The sequence below is a fragment of the Mus caroli genome, unplaced genomic scaffold, assembly GCF_978045245.1.
Source record: "Mus caroli unplaced genomic scaffold, Mus_caroli_1 scaffold_2, whole genome shotgun sequence".
NCBI classification, from domain to species: Eukaryota; Metazoa; Chordata; class Mammalia; order Rodentia; family Muridae; genus Mus; species Mus caroli.
In genome coordinates this window covers 118807213-118823854 of record NW_028227257.1, presented here as the reverse complement: position 1 = coordinate 118823854, position 16642 = coordinate 118807213, and the positions used below count along the sequence as shown (strand labels likewise).

At 37.4% G+C, this 16642-nt stretch overlaps 1 protein-coding gene across 12 annotated transcripts in view; it reads left to right on the top strand.

Moving 5' to 3' along the window:
- The first annotated feature begins 1777 nt into the window (after nt 1-1777).
- Slc4a10 (solute carrier family 4 member 10) overlaps nt 1778-16642 on the top strand; it is a 458674-nt gene continuing 443809 nt past the window's right edge. For 11 of the 12 annotated variants that reach the window (XM_085834838.1, XM_085834841.1, XM_085834840.1 and 8 more), the window contains exons 1-2: nt 1779-2097; nt 14648-15210. The gene's annotated coding sequence lies outside the window, so the exon portion shown is untranslated. Of the gene's footprint in view, nt 2098-14647; nt 15211-16642 lie in introns of all 12 variants that reach the window. The other variant, XM_085834843.1, reaches the window with a different exon arrangement.

Sequence of the window (16642 nt, the reverse complement as noted above, 5' to 3'; positions counted from 1 at the left end):
GTTAGACTCCAGGGAACCAAATAACCCTATTAAAAATGGGGCACAGAGATAAACAAAGAATTCTCAACTGAGGAATACTGAATGCCTGAGAAACACCCAAAGAAATGTTCAACAGCCTTACTCATCAGAGAAATTCAAATCCAAACTACCCTGAGATTCCACCTCATTCCAGTCACAATGGCTAAGATGAAAAACTCAGGTGACACCTGATGCTGGTAAGGATGTGGAGAAAGAGGAACACTCCTCCATTCCTGGTGGGATTGCAAGCTGGTACAACCACTCGGGAAATCAGTTTGGCTTCTCCAGCCCAAGGTCTTTTTACAGTTCTTTCCCAAACATGGTCAAGTCTCTCATAGCAATACTTACTGAACTTGGTACAAATTTCTCTATTAGGGGTTCTACTGTTCCCATTAAATACCATAACCAGAAACAACTTAGGGAAGACAGGAATTAATTTACAGTTTGTAGACTATTATCCAGGCAAGTCAAGGAAGGACTTGCCTACATGCCAGTCTTTTTTTTTTAAACTTTAAATCATTTTTATAAGAAGGAAAAAATCTTTTTATATTAAAAACGATTCCTGACTACGCCGGGGCCTAGCAAACACATAAGTGGATGCTCACAGTCAGCTATTGGATGGATCACAGGGCCCCCAATGGAGGAGCTAGAGAAAATACCCAAGGAGCTAAAGGAGTCTGCAACCCTATAGGTGGAACAACAATATGAACTAACCAGTACCCCGGAGCTCTTGACTCTAGCTGCATATGTATCAGAAGATGGCCTAGTCGGCCATCACTGGAAAGAGAGGCCCATTGGACATGCAAACTTTATATGTCCCAGTACAGGGGAACGCCAGGGCCAAAAAGTGGGAGTGGGTGGGTAGGGGAGTGGGGGGGAGGGTATAGGGGACTTTTGGGATAGCATTGGAAATGTAAATGAGGAAAATACCTAATAGAAAAAAAGAAAAAAAAACCTATTCCTACCACAAAAGAAAGGTAAAAGTCTTTGGATTTCACAGAGTAGTTATAACAGTCGGGGAAGATCCCATGAGTGACAAGAGCATTGAGGGAGAATTCCATTCATGACCTTGCTGATGAGCAACTTGTTCTGCACAGAGACTGCTTTCCTACGAACAAGAAGTAAGTCAATATTTGTTAAATAAATGAGTATCCTCACCCTAAAACCTGGGCCATCCACTTTCAGAGACAAATCCTTAAATATATTTAAATTTCTTCAATCAATATTGATCTTTATTGATATTAAAAAAAAAAACAATAGCCAGAAGCTGGAAAGAACTCAGATGTCCTTCAACAGAGGAATGGATACAGAAAATGTGGTACATTTATACAATGGAGTACTTACTACGCAGCTAATAGAAACGATGAATTCATGAAATTCTTAGGCAAATGGATGGAACTTGAAAATATCATCCTGAGTGAGGTAACCCAATCCCAAAAGAACACACATGGTATGTACTCACTGATAAGTGGATATTATCCTAAAAGCTCCAAATACCCAAGATACAATTCATAGATCACATGAATCTCAAGAAGAAGGAAGACTACAGAGTAGATACTTTGGTCCTTCTTAGAAGGGGGAATCAAAATACCCATGGGAGGAGATTTAGAGACAAAGTTTATAGGAGAAACTGAAGGAAAGGCCATCCAGTGACTGTCTTACCTGGGTTCCATCCCATATACAGTTACCAAACCCAGACACTATTGTCGATGCCTACAGGTGCTTGCTGACAGGAGCCTGATATAGCTGTCTCCTGAGAGGCTCTGCCAGAACCTGACAAATACAGAAGTGGATGTTCACAGCTTTCCATTGGGCTGAGCACAGAGTCCCCAATGAAGGAGCTAGAGAAAGGACCCAAGAAGCTGAAGAGGTTTGCAGCCCCATAGGAGAAACAACAATATGAACTAAGCAGTACCTCCAGAGCTCCCAGGGACTAAACCACCATCAGAGTATACAAGGAGGGGCTCAAGGCTTCAGCTGCATATGTACCAGAGGATGGCCTTGTTGGACATCAGTGAGAGGAGAGGCCCTTGGTCTTGTGAAGGCTGCATGCCCCAGTGTAGTGGAATGCCATGACAGGTAAGCAGGAGTGGTGGGTTAGTGAATAGGGTAAGGGGGCATGGGATGGTGGGGTTTTTGGACAGGAAATGAGGAAAAGGGATAAAATTTGAAATGTAAATAAAGAAAATATCTAGAAATAATTAAAAATATATACAGATGGTTAAAAAAGAAATTTTGAAAAATTGTAATTGTAATTTTTTTAAAATTTGTTTTGTAAAAGATTACAAAAAATTGTAATCTTTTGGGAAAGATAAAAATTTGAGGGAATCTTGTGAAAGAGAAACTATATATATATATATATATATATATATATATATATATATATAAATTTTCAATTAGTTGTCCGACTTTGTCACATTTGTACCTCGAGCAATAGATTTTTAAATTTATTTTAAATATATAGTATTTTATCACAAAAAGTAGTTATTCAGGCATTAATTTAAACTGAGAGAGCATTGGTTTTATCTTTTAAATATTTTTATTTAATTAAATATAATTATACCTTTTCCTCTCTCTTCATCTTCTCTCTAAACCCCTCATGTTATCCCCCTTCCTCCCTCCCTTTCACATTCATGGCCTCTAATTTCTTAATTATTATTGTCACACACATACATACACATGCATACATACATATACATACATACATATGCATACATGCAAGTAAACATAGATGTAATCCACTGAAACTGTTGCTTGTATGTATATGTTTTTAGGAATTACCACTTGGAAGTGAATAACCATTCAGGAGCCTCATCTCTGGGGAAGACTAATTCTCCTTCTCTCAACTGTCTTTAAGTGCCTGTTAGGCCTGGGTTTGAATCTTTATGGGACTGGCCTTGATTAGCTTTTAATCTGGGCTAGTTTAGCTTTATTACTGATCATATCCATTCAGTATTTTACCTGAATGCTTTGAACAAGAACATTCATTTTTCAACAAAATCTCTTCACTCTATTTAGTGTTAATGTGGAAAGCTCTCATTGAGCTTTTTCTTCTGAGCAAGCTCTTATTTTTGCCTGGCTTTGTGGAGTTTTCCCTCCCTGGGTACAGGGATTAGCATTTAGCTATAAGATGAGAGGATCTTATTTGAAATTTCTGAAACTCTTATATTAATTTTTCTTCTCTTCTATTTTTTCTTCTGTGTAATTATATTTTTAAAATTATATATATATATATATATATATATATATATATATATATATATATTCAGTGAAGCACCTTGCCAGAGATTTAGTTTTCATGTTTAGCTATGTGTAAAGGTTAACAGACCTGCATTACTACCTATTTCATTAATTATCTCTTTTTTAAAAAATCATAGAATTATTGTTACAATGCCAAATTTTATGCGTTTCTTATATTTCCTTTCAGTATCTTATTTTTTAAATTTAATTTAATTTTTAATTTATTTTTTACACTCCATATTCCATTCCCCCCCATCCACTCTCAGACTGCTCCACATCCCACACCTCCTCCCCACCACACCCCTTCTCCATGTGGATGCCCTCCCCCACCCCATCTGACCTCCCTGGGGCTTCCAGTCTCTTGAGGGTTAGGTGCATCATCTCTGAATGAACACAGACCCAGCAGTACTCTACTGTATGCGTATTGGGAGCCTCATATCAGCTGGGGTATGCTGTCTGTTGGTGGTCTAGTGTTGGAAAGATCTTGGGGATCCAGATTAATTAAGGCTGCTGGTCCTCCTACTGGATCTCCCTTCTCCTCAGCTTCTTTCAGCCTTTCCTAATAACCAGGCCTATCTTTTTTTTTTTTTTTTGGTTTCTTTTTTAAAAAATTGAGAATAGATTTTTCACTCCTATAATTCATTTTGACCACAGATTCTCCCTTTTCCACTCTGCCTCAGTTTCCCTTCAAAGAAGAGCAGGTATCCAAGAGACAACAACCAAACATGACCAAGCAGGACACAATGAGACAAAGCAAAAGCTCTCATATTGAGGCTGGACAAGGCAATCCAGTAGGAAAAATAGTCCCAAGAGCAGACACACAGAGACATATCAGCTTCCACTGTTAGGAGTTTCTCTCACAAAAATACCAAGCTAACAGATAAAACATAAGCAGAGGCCCTGGTGCAGAACCATGCAAGCCTCTCAGTGCTTGCCTCTTCATTCTCTGTGAGCCCATGTGATTCCTGCTTAGTTGATTCATTGGGCCATGTTCTCCTGGAGTCCTCCATCCCCTCTGACTCCCATAGTCTTTCCCTCCTCCACAGGATTCCTGAACTCTGCTGGAGACCTTCCATCTAGACTCTCTCTGTGTAAAAGGTCTGGCTGTGGGTCTCTGCACTCTGTACATTCTGCTCTCTTCCATCTGCTGTGAGGAAGGCTCTCTGATGGTGACTGGACATGGCACTGATCTATGAATATAGCAGAATATCATCAGGATCATTTCATTGATTTTTCCCAACCCTTACTTCTCTTTTTTGCCAGTCCTGTTTGGCTCTACCCTAGGTCTCTGGGCTACCCAGTCTCCCATTCCTGGCTGTCCAGGCATGGGCTCCCCATTTCACCTTCCCTTTCCTTTCCCATATGATATCGTTTTATTCTATAAATTCTATTCATCCCAAAAGTTTTGAATTCTAATTTCTATTCCTTCAGCTCAGAAGCTAGGCTCTGGCTTGGTTCTGTCTCCTGGTGCTATAGACATGCATCTAGAGATTGCTCTGTTTCCTGTCTCTAAGGATCAGACCCCTGCAATGTCTGTGGGCTAGCATTTATATTAGTTGAGTGTTTTGTTTGCCCCTTTCTCACTGTTTACAGTAGGAGAGCAAGTCCCAGAGTAATTAACCTTTGTGTGGAGAAGCAGAGGCACATCTCTTTCTCTATTTTTTGCTCTTTGTTTTGAGCTATTTCTTCTACTTACACTTTCAATTTGATTTTTAGAAGTGATAATCCTTCTTTTCAGTTCAGCTACTAAATTTTGGAATCAGAAAATCATGCTGAATTGAAAAAATGTCTTAGTGCCATAAATACATTTGATGTGTGCCTTTCATCCTTGTATTAAACTTGCTATGCATCTTTGTCACATTTCTATTTCATTAGTGGCTTGTCAGTCTTGCAATTTTTTAATGAGTTGTTTGGGTTCCTGTAAATGTCCTTAGAGATTTAACTCATATCCACCTTTAGAGATTACAGATTTTAGTCATAACTTCAGTAGCAGTACATACCTGTGAATAGAAAGGGGACCATTATTTTCCTCCTCTGAGTTATTGTATTGATTGGCTGAATATCTGTCATACTTTTGTCCTGCTACATTAACACCATAAAAATTTATCATATATTATGCTCCTTAGATTCCACTAACTTTTCTGCCACCTCTCAATTGTTTCTAGTGATCATGATTATTTTGTATTTCACATGTGTCTTAATTTATTTTTCTGTTGCTGTGCTAAAATACCTGACACAAGCAGTGTAAGACAGAAAGGGTTTATTTTAGCTCAAAATGTCAAGTTATAGTCCATCATTTTAGGGAATGGCAGGGATGTAGGGAGCTAGTCACATCCCACGCAGACATTGGGATCAACAAATGTGAATATGTTTAGTACTTAGATTACTTTCTGTACTCTTATATAGTCTAGAATCCCTGATTAAGGAATTAAGGAATGGTGCCACCCACCTTACAGGCCATTTTAATTGAGGTAATCAAAGAAATTTCCCACAGATGCCTACAGGCCAACCTAATACAGACAACCCTTCATTACAGCTGCCTTCCCATATGATTCTGTTTTGTCAGACTGACAAATACCACCACAACATGTTTCCCATTTTCATAAACATTTGCATTTTGTAACTGCTATTATCTTTTATGTGGTTGTATTCATGCCTGTTAGTATAATAAAATACAATAAAATGTATAACTTTAATAAGTAGAGGAGTTTTGTTTGGTTTATAGTTGTGAAAGTTAGGACTGAAGGTGACATCAGTTTATCTCTAGTGAAGGCTTTGTGGTAGATCACATCACAATGGTCAGAGCATATTTAGGATCAAAATACCCTAAGGTCAGAGAGAAAGCCAGAGAGAAACTGGGATCTTCAAACCCCTACTGAGTGGAAGACTCTAGTTAACCTAAGGATCTTTCATTAAGCCCCAACTCTTAACATGACCACCTTGGAAGCTTGACTAAGCTTCCCGAACACAATGAACAACTAGAAGATAAATTTGAATCATATTCAAACCATAGCAGTGGTATGTTTCTCTGACTCTTGTCTTCCAGCTTATTATTTTTTATTTGTACTTAGGAGCTAAGTTGAGAATGTTTTTCATCCCTCAGAAGAGTAATTCTCTCACAACATGTGTGTTTGTTTGTGTGTTGAGAAGAGTGATCACAGGATAATCTTGGAAAACCAGTGTTAGTTAATAAATGGATTTGAATCAAAGAAGGAAATACTGAGATATGATTTTTTTTATAGGAAAAATCTTCGAAGGACACTGAGCCCATCTTGCTGCTATTAATTTTTGTTTCAGGTACAATCTGCAAAGGACACTGAACACACTTGCCCGCATTCTACAGATTTTCACATCTGCTACTACTACTGTGAAAAAGAACCCACAATTGTCTTTTTATAATATAAAATCCCAGAATAGCAGCTCATCCAAATTATCAAGCCCAGAGCACAGGTATACTTCTAGTGTCTAGAATACAGAGGAGGTATTTGTTCTTACTTTAGTGTTTCTAGGAAAATCAGTGTTATACCTCCCCATATCTTGAAATTCTTCTAGCAGAGAATGGGCATTTGGATACTGATCTGCCAAAAATAGCAAATGTCCATTCTATCAATCAATCTTTCCTAAATATTATTTATCTTGGCCAAGATTTTGATTGGTATTGGACAGCATGAGTTCAAGATTGTATTTGCTGACAACTACCTGGAGTGCTGCTAGTCTATGTTGCCAATTAAATAAGTACCCATATGCTTTCACAGACAGTTGAATTTGGAGTAGGACTGATATCCTTGTGTGAAAGTTAAGTTGCCTAATATAGAAACAGGGCTGACTACAAGGCCACCCTTGGTGCAAAGCAAGCTGTGGGAGTGCCCATAAGCATGGCCAAGAATCACGTTTAAAAATGATTATGAATTTAGTCTAATGAACAAGTGACGGAAACATTTTTATTCCATCTCCCGTCTTAGTTGGGGTTTTTTTTTTTTTTTTTTTTTTTGCTATGCAGAGACACCATGACCAAGGCAACTCTTATAAAAGAAAACATTTAATTGGGTCTGGCTTACATTTTCAGACTTCAGTCCATTATCATCATGATAGGAAGCATGGCAGTGGTACAGGTAGACATGTTGTTGAAGAAGAGGCTGAGAGTTCTACATCTTGACCCGAAGGCAGCCAGAAGGAGACTTTCTTCCCTAGGCAGTCAGGAGGAGGCTCTCTTCTGCACTGGGGAGAGCTTGAGCACTAGACCTCAAGGCTTGCTATACAGTGACACACTTCCTCCAACAAAGCCATACCCATTCCAACAAGGCCACACTTCCTAATAGTGCTGCTTCCCATGGATCAAGCATATTCAAACCAGCACATTTCCCAAAACTATGTTAATATTAGCTCATTAATTTTTAAGATTGTAATTGATTCTGCCTTATCCTAAGAAAATTTGATAGAATTCTCATAGAATATAATGCTTGAAAATTACTATTGAATGTTTTTACAATTTGACATGCTTTTCAAAAAGGTGTGTAAGAAACATGCTTTAAAATAACTGAAAGAGTAAACTTTCATGCAGTTTTTTCTTTTGAAAGATGAATGTAAAAAGAACTTATATTAAAATTTATTTTGATGTGGGGTATGGTGGCACTAACTAGCACTTGGAGATAGAGGCAGGCAGAGAGATCTCTGAGTTTCTGGGCCAGCCTAGTCTAAATAGCAAGTTTTAGCTCAGTCAAGGGCTACATAAGATCTTGCCTCAAAAAATTAGTTTGAATAGAAAATATGGTCACATGGGTAAAAGTGGTACTCAATACAAAAATCTCCATCATTTATCCAATGTTCTCTCCAGCATACTTAATCATTTAGATGGCTTCTTATTCCATCAAAGGTTATTGTCATGTGAAAATGCACATGAAAGTATTGTACTATATTCATTTTTCTTTTTTTAAATTTTGATTTATATTTTTAATTTTTTGCAGTGCTGGAGACTAAGCCGAGGGCTTTGCGAATGCTACATAAATTGCCTTGCCCTTCAGCTGCACCCCAGCTCCGTTATGCTTACTGTTTAAAAACAACACAGTCTGTGTTAGAGGTCTTTTCAAGAGTGCTATGGAGAATTTTCCTGTGTTAAACATTTCTTAAACAAACAAAATAAGCTTTATCTTATTAGTTCCAATTCTGTTACAGTTTTCATTGACTTCTCTAAGAAGCTGTTGTTTTAGGATCAGCTTGGGGAAGAGAATGGGTTGTTCTAGAACAATTTCTGCATTTGTTTATGTGGAAGTTTTACTGTTAAGACTTTCTAGAATTTTGTTGTAAGTTACATATGAATTTGATAGTAGGATTTTGGTAAATCATATATGAATACATATTGTCGTTGTTACTTTCTCAAGTTTTAGTGCTTTGACTTTGTTTTTACTCATTTATTTTGTAGACAGTTTAAAAATGTTAGATAAATGAGCCTTTCCCCCCTTGATTTTATTAGTTAAATACATTAAACACATGCTTTGTGAATGTGAACTTTAAGATGTTTAAAAAGGTAGGTTTAGTGTGCTACAAAAATGACTGTCATGGCAAGATATGCCCATAGGTGCAAGAATGGCACTGATGACATGGGGGTCCCAAATACTTTAAAACATTATTTTATGTGTATGAGTGTTTTGTCTGTTGTTATGTGCACATATGTGTGCAATGTCCAAGGATGCTAGAAGAGGGTGTTGGATCCCTCTGAACTGGAGTTACAGATAGTTTTTAGCATAGAATATGGATAAATCAAGCTGGTACTCACCTGGGAGCTTCATTCCTATTCCCAAGCTTTAGTGGTGCCAGAAGGTACTATGCCAGGTGTCAGAGGAGCTTGTACCATCAGTAATCATCAGTCTTACCTAACATTGACCCCTTTAAACTACTGCGATTGGTCCGATAAGATATGCTTACTGCTGCAACAGTGGCATGAATGTTTTTAGGAGTAACCAAGCATTTTATGATTAGATGTGAGTCCTGATCATGAGATGGAAGCTATTCATACCATTATTAAAGCAACCAAAAACCTGTGGCTCAATAGGTGATAGGCCCTAGGTGAGAACACAATACTATTTTTCTTCTAAGTTAACATAGTATTAAAATGATTACTAATGACTAATTGATAAACACATAGATCAGAGGATCTATCCGTCATCATCAGAGAAGCTTGCAGTAAATGACAGTTAATACAGAGATCCTCAACTGGTTAATTAGCAGAGAATGAGACTGGAGTGCTCAGCCCCAAATGTGTTATACATGTCATGTCTCTCTTCCAAAGCACAGGGATCTTTGCAGAAGAAGGGACAGAAATGTTATAAGAGCCAGAGGTAGTGGATAATATCAAAGTGTTTTCTGGACACAAGGGGTATGAACTCATAGGGATTGTGACAACATGCAACCTGTGCAACATCAAGCCAGAGAAGTTCTCAGAATAGAAAGGGGAAGTTGGAGACAAATATCATCACTAACTGAGGAGCTGTGGGAATTAAATGAGTGCTGGGAAAAGGAGAGTCATATTTTTTTTTTTTAAATGATATCCTTGGTTGGCCACCACACTCCAGAGCAGGCCCCACTTCCAAGCCTAGGTGGGAAACACAAGCTAGACTTGATGAAGACAAAAACAAGAGAAAACCTCAAAGCTGAGTCAGAAGGGATAATACAGTGATTATGGGAGGAGTTAGAAAAGGATGAGTAAATATGTTCATAATATGAAATTATGAAAGAATAAAGAATTTATAAAGTTTGTTTTTTTGGTTGCGAGCCCAGGGGTTTTTTTTTTTTTTTTTTTTTAGTTTTTCTGAATCTTTATTAACAGAATTCAAATTTAATCCTTCAGTTTGACTATAGAGAAACCAAGGCAAGCATATGTTGAAAGAATTTAGTTTCTTATCAGAAAACAAGTGTCTAGGTCAAGGACATGACTGGTCCAGGGTATGGTAGAGGAGAGGGTTTTTATTGTAGATTATGAAGGAGAGCACATTTGGGGACATCTAGAAGAATCCAGAGTAGGGAGAGAAAGTATGACCAGCAGAATGAATGGGCCACAGGGGTGGTGGAGTGAGAGGCTAGGACTTAGAGCCAAAAGAGTACATGGCGAGCCTAGCTTTTCATGGATGGACCATCTGAAATTTTTATGGGTATTAAAAATCTTCAAATGGATTGTAATACTCTGTCTACTTGCATGGAAGGATGCTGCTACTTAATTTCACATACATGTTCTCATGTTTTTATTCTAGTATATATTTTAAAAAATGTTTGACATCCAAAATGCATTTATCTAATAAACCATTTTGTTTAATTGTGCAACGTTTCTTGTGCACTGGGCTTACTCTTCTGTTTTATGGTGACTTATTACTCTGATAGCATGACCTTCAGATTTGTGCTTCTGACAGGACTCAGTTTATGAATGAACATATTTACTCAGATGAATACTTGTTATTCCAAAGTAAGACATTTTTATTTCTATTAGGATCCAATAACAGAGATCTTTAATGCGTATACTTTCCTTTTCTGCATTTGGTAAAGGCTTCCATCATCTTCTGAAATGGTTTTATCTGTTTCTCCTTGAGTCTGTCGGAGCTTTTATGGCTTATTTTCCTATTGCTGACATTTACAAAACTGTGGGATGCATTGAATAGTATGAACCAAGCAATGGGTTGCTTGGCTTGTATTTATTATAGTGGTCTTTTCTCAAAGTTATCATCCAATATATAGACTCATGCAGTATTAAAAATTGTGGATATGCTGCTTCCAGAACCTGAAGTTCAACATTTTTCTCTTTCTAGTGGAAGGTAGAAGATTTTCCAGTTTGTCTTTCTACTTGGTTACACCCCTCACTACTGTATCACTGAAAATATAGTGGTGTTTCAAATGCATGAATCTTGGTGTTTTAGGCTTGTCGGTTTTCTCAGACTTTATTTCTCACTGTCGATAGTGTGCTTTATCAAGGTGTACACCCTGGCTACTTGCAGAGCCAGCTCCCTAGCTTTTTAAAAATTATTTAAAAAATACCTTTTTGGATTCATCCAAAGTCAATAGTCATTTTTACACCTGACCTTCAGTTCCCAATTACACTCATTTTCCCATCATCTACTTCAGAGCATCAGTGAAGTTTAGAAATAATTCCATCACCATATAGTCACTATTTTCTCTATGCTAGTACATTTTCTTCTCTCATTGTATCCTCCCAGTTTACTACCAAGGAGCCTTTAAACAAGTGTCTCCAGTTGGGTAAAGTCTGTTTGTTGCTTCATCTACTTATGTGCCATGGGATTTTCATGATCAGGCAATGCTCCAAAGCCTCATCTTGTTGTTCATTTTTTGAGAACATTCCCAGTACCAACTTTATTAGGTTGTGTTCTCTGAAAAATTGGCACTAAAATATAATTTGAGGTGCAAGATGTTCAATAAAGATCAATTCCCTTTAAAGGCAAAAAGAGGAAACTATATTGAGATGAAGAAGAAACTAAAGCGTGAGGTAGGCTTGAGAAGTTCCAGCCATGTCAGGCTGTGGTAGACTTTTTTTTTTATTGGCTATTTTATGTATTTACATTTCAAATGTTATCTTCTTTCCCAGTTTCCATTCTGGAACCCCCCTCTCCCATTCCCCTTCCCCCTGCTTCTATGAGGGTGCTCCTCCTCCCTCCCACCCACTCCCACCTCCCTTCCCTGGCATTCCCCTACACTGGGGAATCCAGCCTTCATATGGCTAGAGCTTCTCCTCCTATTGATGCCAGACAATGCCAACCTCTGCTACATATGTGGCTGTATCCATGGGTCCCTAAATGTGCACTTTTTGCCATAACCAAGTATATCAAAGAAACAACATAGAGAACAAATATTCATGGTTTCAGTCCAAATGGTCAAGGGAAGTTAGGTGGAGGAGAAGAGCTCACATTACAGCAGCCAGGAAGCAGTAGATTACCTGGATTATCCGAATTTCTCCTTTTCCTTTGTATTCCGACTGCTCTCCCAATATATGGGGCCATGCCACTTATGCTGAAAGGTGATATTCACTGCCCTATTAGTTAATCTTTTAGAAACAGAGATGCACTTTATTAACTAAGCAAGAGGCACTTTTTAATCCCACCAAATTGGCAATCAAGATTAAACATCACAAGATTAAACATCACACAGACCAATTTTTAAAAATATTTTCTGTACATTGGTGTTTTGCCTGCCTACACGCCTGTGTGAGGATGTCTGGTTCCCAGAAACTGGACTTACAGACAGTTCTGAACTTCTATGAGGGTGTTAGGAATTGAACCTAGGTAACTCTGGAAGAGCAACCAATTTACTTAACCACTGATCATCTTTCCAGCCTCTAGGCTAAATTTTTTGAACTGCTAAATCTCTATCTCCCATACTCCCTATCCAATATAACTGTTAACTATGACTTTCACCCTTACTTTTATTTTTGGTGTTGGGAATTTGTGGATGCAACCCAGGGTCTCAGTCATGTTAATCATATACTATATCCAAACTTGTTTTTTCTACACCCCACAATTCCCCTCCCTCCCTCCCCACCCCTCCTTCCCTCCCTCTCTTCCTCCCTCCCTTCTTTTTACGTGTGTCTTTTCTTTTTTTGAAATGATATTGGACCTTGAATGCAGAATCTTCTGCATTTTATGTATATGCACTACTACTGAACTACATTACAGCACCAAACCTGATTTCTTGAAAGTTAGTTCTCTGTGGGAGAGTTAGGTTTTGTTGGATTGAAAGTTTTCTGTAGAATCTTGGTTATACATTTCTGAGGATAAAAATTTTAAGTTTAGTAAATAACAAATCAGGATGCCCAGTTAATTTAAGATAGATACTAGTTTTTCAGTATAAATCTGTTCCATATATATATATATATATATATATATTTATGAAATTATGAAAATTTTAATGTATTATAATTTTGCAGTTTCCCCTTTCCTTTCCTCTTGTCAGTCCTCATGCACACATCCCTGTTGTTTTCCCTCAGATTCATTGCTCCTTTCTTAAAAAAATATTGTCACATATATTACTAAATATATAAATGCAACCTATTAAAACTGTATAATGTTATTTATATGTATGTTTTCAGGACTGACCATTTGGTATTGGATATCCAGTTGGTATTTTCTTCTCTGGGAAAGACTATTTCTTCTGCTCTCATTATTCTTTACTTCCCAAGTTTTTTGTTTAGGGTTGAGGCCTCATGAGCTTCCTGCCTTCCATTTTAGCATGTCTACTGGTGTGATCCTTGTTCAAGTCTTATTTAGGCAGTCATGTTGATGAGACTTCATGGGTTTAGCTTCTCTAATACTTCTAGGAGACATAGTGTCACACCAAATTTCCTGTCCTCTGGCTCTCAGAATCTTTCTGCCCCCTCTTTTGCAATGATCCCTGAGCCTTTATATGCAGGAGCTGTATTGCAGATGAGTAAGTTTGGACTGGGCTCCACAACTCTGCATTTTGATTGGTTGTAGTTTTCTGTAATGGGCACTATCTGTTGCAAAGAAAGGTTTCTTTTATAAAGGATGAAGACTACACTCATCTTTGCATAAAATGATAAATATTTGGAATGTAGTTAGGGCTTATGCTGGTTGCAGGTTCTCCTCCAAGATCTATACCTTCACTAGCCCAAGGTAGTTGGCTAGGTTTCCAAGACCAGGCATGATTTTCCTCTTCATGAGCCGTCCCATATATTTAACATGTCTAATTTTTGTTCGTTTGCTTTCTGAGACAGGATTTCTGAGTGTAGTCCTGGATGTCCTGGAACTAATTACATAGACCAGGTTGGCCTCAAACTCAAGATTCACCTGGTTCTTGCCTCCTAAGTGCTGGCATTAAAGGTGTGTGCCACCACTGCCCAGCAAGCATGTGTAATTTAATGGTTTGTAGATGCTAAATAAGCAGTATCTGTTTTCATATGTAACCTGGTGTTATGAAATTATGAAAAAATGTCTAAAATTTCATTGGTTTCTGTCTTCTTAGCTTTCTATGAAGTATTATTGGGTCACTAAACTTTCCAGATGATCTTCCACATGAGTTCTTAAAGCAAAATTTAGAGTTTCTTGTCAGGACTCCAGTTCTCTTTCTGAGCATATCAGGTCTACTTTGATTTGGGGTAAACTACTAATATGAATGGTACTTTGTAGCAACATGATGGAGAATCCATCTCTTCCATTAGTGTAGATTCTCTAGGAGACTATCCAGAATGCCATATGTCTTCCAGACTCACAATGTAGTAAAATTACTTATTTAAAGTTTGTTTACAGGCTCCTACTTACCATAGGAATAATATACACTCCTATATAGGCTACATTTGGAAATGTGATCTATTGAAAATACTTTTACTTTGAACAATGTTTTTTTTAAACATATATTTTATGTGTATTTCTTCCTTTAGGTTTCAAGCCCCCTTACAGTGGACTGTATTGCTTCAGAATAGATTCCAAGAAATAAGGATTGAAGGAAGAGCAGTATATGTGCTTAGAACTTCAGCTAGGGTTTAATATGTTTCAGCAGTTCCCAAAAGTTGGATCGAAGGGTGGCAGAAGCCATTTTGATACTCAATATTTTTCCCTAAATAGATCATGACTTTGAATTGGTGAACAAAGAGAGATTAATGTACTTTCTTAATTATTGACTCCTATGACCTGGCCTAATGGAGTCATATCTAATTATGGAAAAAACTCAACAACTTCAATGTAGTAGCTGAAGAAGATTCCAAGGATACTTGGTACACTGAGCTTAAGGGCATAGGTGCTGCTGCCTAAGCTCATGTGTGAACATGACAGCGTGGAAAAATGACACTTCTCTGACAACCTGGAAGTTGATATTGGATGACAGAACCTTTCGTAGCTCTGCAGTCATCTCATGGTTGGCACCAGCAATGTGGCAAGAGCTAGAAATTGAAGGGAGCAAAGATGTTGGGCAGAACAGGAGGAGAAGAATGTCAAACATTGTAAGGTAAGATTATTTTGCATTCCTATTTATGCTCATATTGAAACAGTAGTGCATTACAAATTCAATACTGACATTAAGTAACTAGTTGGACAAAATGTAATGTAACCAGATGTTTGGCTACTTTTGTGGGTTCTTTTGATTTCAGCCTTCTCCACCTCTTTTCTCTACCCTTTCAACTCCTTGACATTAGCTAGGAGAGAAAAAAGGATGAAAGGGAGAGAGAGAGAGAGACAGAAAGAAACCCTCAAATTAAGTCAGGAGTAGGAAGAGAGCGATGATATTATTAGACTACTTTCAGAAGATTAGGGGTGTTAAGTTATTGGGACCAGTTTGATCTTCACCATCAGGATATCTAATTTCTTCTTTCTGTTTATTTGCACATGACTACTATGTAATTATAAAGAGAAAATAAATATAAGCACTGTCCTACTTTCCTTCTGCATTGCTGTGACAAAATACCCTGGAAAAAACCACTCAGAGAAGGAATTTATTTTAATGCACAATTTCAAGTTATGGTCTGTCTGAGCAGGAAAAACATTCAAGGCTTGAGGCAGCTGGTCCATCACACCCATAATTGAAAACATACTCATTATTCAGTTTACTTTAACCACTTATATAAGGTCCAGGATTTAGGGAATAGTGGCAAGCAACCGGTTTGGATCTTTCCACATAAATTAATGTAATTATCACAATTATTCAACAGATATGACCACAGGCTATCTTACAAGTTGACAGTAAAAAACCAACTATCACAGGTCCTGGAATTCCATGATATTATTTTTAAAATTCAAGAATTCAAATGATAGGCAAACTGCTGATAATAATTTAAATAATATTATAAAGATGAAAATTCAAAAATTACAAACCTATCAAACACACATTCATGGTTATTGGAACAGTTTGAGGGACATTGCACATCTGATCCTGTAGATTCAACCAGGCATGACATCCACATGATAATAAGGGTGCTATGAATACTCAAAAAATATATTCTTTTTGAATCCCTGAATGAACAACGTTGAATTCCTTAGAAAATTGCTGTTTTTTTTTAAAATCAGTTCACTGTGCACATATAGGGCTTTGCAATGTCTCTTATTTCTACTTTCTTAGACATAGAAGATTTCTGCTCCCCCTGAAATATAATAGTACATCTTTCTCTATTTTCACCACCTTCTGGTACAAATTTTTATTAAGATACCATTTTGGGTGGAAAGGAGATTTAGGAATCAAATTAGACCTCATAAATTTCTCCTAAATCCATGCAATAGGTCTTGTGTATGGGTCTAGGTTTGTCCCATAGCCTTAAGAATATTTATAGGAATGCTATGCTAATTAGTTATATTATTAATATTACATAGCAATTATGTGCATTTAATAAATTGTGCTTAGCATGTGAAGTTTATGTCACTTATCCAGTATCAATAGGACATTGCTG